The following is a 5,746-nucleotide window of genomic DNA, read 5'->3' on the forward strand; positions in this document are numbered from 1 at the left end:
TAGATTTATGAGAATAGACCTCATGAGTCATGTCTTTCCAAGCTATTCCATGAAAACAAAGCTTATTTCTCAGTTTTCAAAGCCCCCGTAGGGCTGCAGCACAGAACATGTTGCACACAAGAATTTATTGTTACTAAGCCACAGCTAACCAATAGACAGAAAATCCATACCAAGCCTTAAAAAGTTCAGAAATATATGCCCAAAGTTGTTGAGCTAATAACTGTTGTAACACTCCTTTAAATTATTTATAAAATCATAACTGTGGGGATCCCCCCCCCCCCCCCCCCCCCACACACACACACAGTATTTTGCGTCAAAAAAAAAGTTGTTGAGCTAATACCTAGAAAATGTATCTAGAAAAGCCAAAACGTCTTATAATTTGGAATAGAAGGAGTATCTTGCATTTCTTTCATTGTGGAAGTGTGTTTCAGTGTCATCAGGGATGATCATATCCATTATTGTTTCTTCCTGGTTATCAGAGATGATATCCATTATTATTTCTTCCTGTTTTCCAGTTCACCTTGCTGGGTACAGATCCATACCACAAGTTGTGCTACAAGGAGCTGCATCATCCAAAATGTGACGTCTGCCTTCAGTTTGTAAGGCTTCCTCTGGAACCTGAATGATCTGCACTGCAGACTGATAAACTGCATGTGCATTAGTATTTCTACAGTTTGTTGTCAGTGCAAGAAACTCATTCTTTTTGTGTTTCTGCAGATCCCAACGAACAGGAGTGGCTTGATAGAGTACCGAGCCCATCCATTCTGGGGCCATTCTATCAGAGACTACTATGAGGGGATGAACATGAAACTGGACCAACAGATACCCATGCTCTTGGTTGAACGGCAAGCGCTTAACGAAGCCATGGAAGGAGAGAGTAGAGTGAGTATTTCTTCTGGCTTTTTTCCTGCAAAATGTGCGGCCTTCGGAAACACTAACGTTCATCACATCTGCATTATCCAGGGCCCACACCACATGCCTGAAACAAGGGGCCTATCATTCTTGTTTGGTGGCTGTGAAAAGGATTGGGATATCTAGTACCTCATGGCTTTGTATTCTTGCTTGATTTACTTGTGATATTGTTCGGTGATTTTTGAGAAATCTGTGATTCATGTCTACCCGATTAGAAAGATTACCCTGGTGAATTTTATTCATGCTCATAAGTATGCAGGTTGGGTTTTGCAAAAAATTTTATTCTTGTGTCTAGCCGATTCAGCGAGCAATTAGTTTATGTTCTATCGTAAATTAGTTTATGTTCTATCGAAATTTATTCATTGCTTACAAGTTGACCCTTGCATCGAGCTTGTCTTCTGAGATAGTTGGATATGTTTGCAATTGTGCTGTTTTGTGATTAAGCATGTAGCATTTTCTGGTTCATATATATGTGAAAAGGCTGGTTTTATCTTATTGGCTTTTCTTTTCCTTGGTTTTCGTAGGAAGGGGCTAAGAAGAATTTCCTGCTACTGCTTCAGTTTTCAATTCCAGAAAACAACATGATCTATCAATTGGTAAGCTGGTCCATTCCTCTTAGCCCCTTCTTGCTCTATGAATCTTACTGTTTTGTTTTAGATTGTTTTTGAATTTAAGCGAATTTAGCCCATTCAATTTCTCCATAGTAATCTCATCCATTTGTCATTGGTGTTTCCATCACCACCCAGAAAACCTTTACCTTAATGTTAATGAATTTTTAACGAGTCCATTATGTGCATATCCTTTCAGATTGCGCATTAGTCAGTCACCATTAGTATAGCATTATTTAATTAAACTCTATGGATTGATCATTTTTTCTAGACTGTGACAGTTTAGGCATCAAACTGTTAACTGATCAATTTCTCCCTTTTGGGCAATACTTGCTATATCGATTGGCTGTCAGTTACTAGTCATCAATGTGTTTGGCTTGATATTTCTAGAGACTGGGTTGTTCAAAAATTATTTTTTAATCATTTTCTATATATGGTAGACCATCATGATTGGTTTATTGCCTTGTAGTGTACATCATACGTATATAGCACAACTGTTGATGATAACCAATAGAAGGATCAAGGATGCTGACTAAACTTAAATTCAGTTGTAAGTTTTGCTTTTTAATAGCAGTCTTCAATCTTTAGTTTCTTTTAGTAATCATCACTTTTGAATCAGACTAGCAGGTATTGGCTCTTTGCTCTAGGGACAGTCGATCAAGGGGATGAGGGAAAATGGCAGAGAATGTAGAAGTTAGCCACAGATAAAGGCTTTTGGCCACGGATAAAGGCTTTCGGCATAGAAGGTTACGGCACAATAAGCTGTGAGATTTGGATGGGACAAAGCACAAAAATGGCTTTAATTTTGATTTTAATAATGTTGTTTTTTACAATGAATTCTTTTATTGCTAAGGCACGTTGTGTGAGCTACGCAGTTCTACTTGATTTGTCAAACCCGGTACATTGGTATGGACGCTTGCATCTGCACTCCGTCTCCCCCTATGCATCTGCATCCCGCGCCCGCCTACGCGGGGCCCGCGCCACCCGACTGCACGTGGGGAGTCCCCTCTCGCGCCCCCTCCGCTTCTCACGCGTATGCACGCGGCCAGTAGCTGCAGCATGTGACTACAACAGGTGGCTACGCCAACATCCAGAAGAAGGGGAGGGGGCGGCGAATGCCCAGCTGACACCGGGAGGAGGAGGAGGAGACACCGAGGTGAAGGTAAGGCAGCAGAAAAGCAAAGACAGAGATGCAACACCCAATCTACTTTGAAACATCCAGATACAATACTTGCAACATACGTCTGAAGGCAGACGAAACACATGAAACATGCATATGAAACATTAGCTGCAACACCAAATCTACTTTTGAAACACGCAGATGAAATACTTACAACATACATACGAAATAGCCGAAACACTCGAAACATGCGTATAAAACACTTGCAAAAAACACCTGAAAACACTTCATACGTGTGAAAAATGTGCAACATCCATATGAAACACTTGCAAACATACGTCGGGAAATGAGATGAAACATTTGGAACATACATGTATTGCCACTGCAACATGTGCAAATTCCGATCTACTTTTGCAACATCAAGATGAAATACTTGAAACATCCAGATGAAGCATCTGAACCACTTGAAATATACTCTTGCAACATGGGCTTTGCTTGGACAAATGGAGGTACATCGGCGCGGAGGTCGAGGGCGGCCCATGGACCTCGTTGTGCGGTAGTGGCACAGGCAACTCGCCGGCGGGCGTGGCGTCACATAAATCACGCCCCCCTCGCCTGCTTGCTGGAGCATTCGTCGTGGAGGCTAGCTGTCTCGACGGAGGCGGCTACGGCTCGCCAGCTCAGTGGAGGCGGTCACGGAGGCTCGACGGAGGCGGTTACGGCTCGCCAGCTCAGTGGAGGCGGTCACGGAGGCTAGCTGGCTCGGCGAGGCAGACAGGGCCCGGTGGGGAATGCGGCACGGCAGGGCGTGGCGCTGCGGGGGACCGGCGGCGGCGATGCGGAGTGGGGTGGGCGGATGGGCACGGCGACACAGGGAGGAAATTGCGTAGCGAGCATCGGGGCGCGTGGATAGGACGAACGGATAGGGTCGCTGGGCAAGCGGCGCGAGCGGGAGTGAGCGGAGGGAGGCGTGCGTCCGTCCGTACGGACGTCTTAATTGTATCATTATATTGATTTAATATTTGTGATAACATTTGATTAATTAGGACCACATCGTGCTCATGTATGGTGGCAGTGGCACATCTTGTATTTCTGTCCCCGCCAATGTATCCATGACTGTCTTGATAAGTATCACGTTAATTACGTCTGTTTGGGATTGATCTTTACATGTCTTTAATAAGATCTAAAAAAACCTATTCGTTTGAGCTACTTTTCAGCCATGTAATAGTATTTTCCTTGGCTTATGATGAAATTTGGTTTATGCTGATGTTTATGCTGAAATGTTGTGAGAGAAAAACACTGTTTCATAACTGAAAAAGTAGCTCAAGCGAACAGGGTGCTGGTTTTGTAACCTTTCCAAAAACTATCGGGTATGAAAAAATACACTCACTAACAGTTCTATTTTATTTGTTTGTTCCTAGTCAGTCAGGGTATTACATTGTAGGGAGAAACTGCATGCTACTGCAACACTGCAACTTTACAACTGCAGCACGGCTAGTTTGATAGTACCATGCATGCATGCATATGATGGTGTCCACCACTGCATTCTTGGTGCATTGTTCTCAACTTACTACTACAGCAGGATCAGAAGCGCAACTACAATATGACTTCACTAACAAGTAGCCTGCATTGTCAGTTCTAGTATTCACTTTCCACATGGGGTCGGGCTGAGCTTCAGTTCACTCCTGCACAAAGGGCATTCCTGATACCCCGTGAGAAGGTGCTGCTCCAAGCACCCGCTGTGGAAGATGTGCGAGCACCGGGGCCACGCCGCCAGGCCTCCGCCTTCCTTGAGCACCTCGCAGCAGATCGGGCAGTCTTCCCCGGTGACCCTCCTCCGCTTCGTTGGCCGCACGTCGTCCTCCGACTTGAGGAGCGCGGGCAGGTGGAGCTCCGTGGAGATGTCAAACTCAAAAGGCGTGGGCAGCGCCACCGCCCCGTGATCGCCAGCCACGGATTCCAGCGCTTCGCACATGCGCATCATGCGCGCCGGCGTGAAGTCGCCGGGCCGGAGTATGCCCACGTCGACGGTTACCAAGAGACACGTGGTCCGTGCCGGGACGAGGACCGGCACCGTCGTGACCGACCACAGTGTCTGGAGCTGCGCGCTGAAGCGGGCGGGGTAGACCAGCGACGCCAGCACGGCGCCGGCGAATCGCAGCGAGCTGCTCACCGTCGTCGTCACCGGATCGGAGGCGGAGGCCAAAGGAGAGGGGAGGACGAAACGGAGACGTGCTTGTTTGGGGCCCAGGATGTGCATGTCGACGCCGTCGCCGTCGCCTCCGCCGCTCTGCGTCCGCAAGAAGCGGGTGTAGCGGTAGTCGACGATGATTTCGCCGCCGCAGCCGTGATGACACTGACACTGACAGAGTGGCGCCGTGGAAGTGGTGAGCTTCATGAAGCAAACCGTGCTCTGCACGGTGGCGATCCGCGCCGGCTGCCCAAGGAACTTGCATGTCGCCGCCGCCACGTCGCCGTTCTTGACCTTCGGCACCTCGTCGTCCTCTTCAAACTCGCTGTCCATATCGACGTCCTCGTCGTCCTCGTCGTCGCTGCTGAAGTAGTGGTCCTCGTCGCTCAGACCGTCCTCTTCGTCGCCGAGAACCGCGCCTTCGTTGCCCCTTTCGTCTTCTGATGTGGGCGGCGGATCAACAATGCCGCCGTCAAAAACGTCGTCGCCAACAAGCACAGATGACCCAGCCACAGCAGGCTCTTCCGCCGACGCGGTAATCTCGATGCCCTGCATGGCCATGTGCGCCACGCACAGTCGTCTGGCTGCTCCTGGCTTCCCGGTGACCCGGTGTCGCCTCGCCTCGCCCCGGCCGCCTCAGCCCTCCGGGAAGGCTGTATGCAGGATCGGAATGATGAGAGAGAGTTTAGATGCAATCGGCAACTGGAAATAACGACAGGCATACCGCATATTTATGGTGCTCGTTGGTCCGGGGCCGGATCGGAGGATGGCTGATGTTCGAGTCCGATACCGGGCCTCCTCTTGCATCGTTTCGGAGTAGCTCCACTCGGACTCCGATTTATCACTTATTGGCCACCGACATTTTTGTTTTGTCTTGGGCAAAGCTCTTTATGTGCAGTTCTTTTTTTCTTAAGG

General features: G+C 48.1%; 1 long non-coding RNA gene across 1 annotated transcript; it reads left to right on the forward strand.

The window, feature by feature from the left end:
- The first annotated feature begins 480 nt into the window (after positions 1-480).
- On the forward strand, positions 481-2,099 carry LOC136486777 (uncharacterized). Its single transcript, XR_010766948.1, has 4 exons — positions 481-599; positions 718-882; positions 1,437-1,508; positions 1,990-2,099. It is a non-coding gene; the product is annotated as an uncharacterized lncRNA (long non-coding RNA).
- Positions 2,100-5,746: the final 3,647 nt, after the last annotated feature.

The sequence above is a fragment of the Miscanthus floridulus genome, chromosome 10 (genome assembly GCF_019320115.1).
Source record: "Miscanthus floridulus cultivar M001 chromosome 10, ASM1932011v1, whole genome shotgun sequence".
Taxonomy (NCBI): domain Eukaryota; kingdom Viridiplantae; phylum Streptophyta; class Magnoliopsida; order Poales; family Poaceae; genus Miscanthus; species Miscanthus floridulus.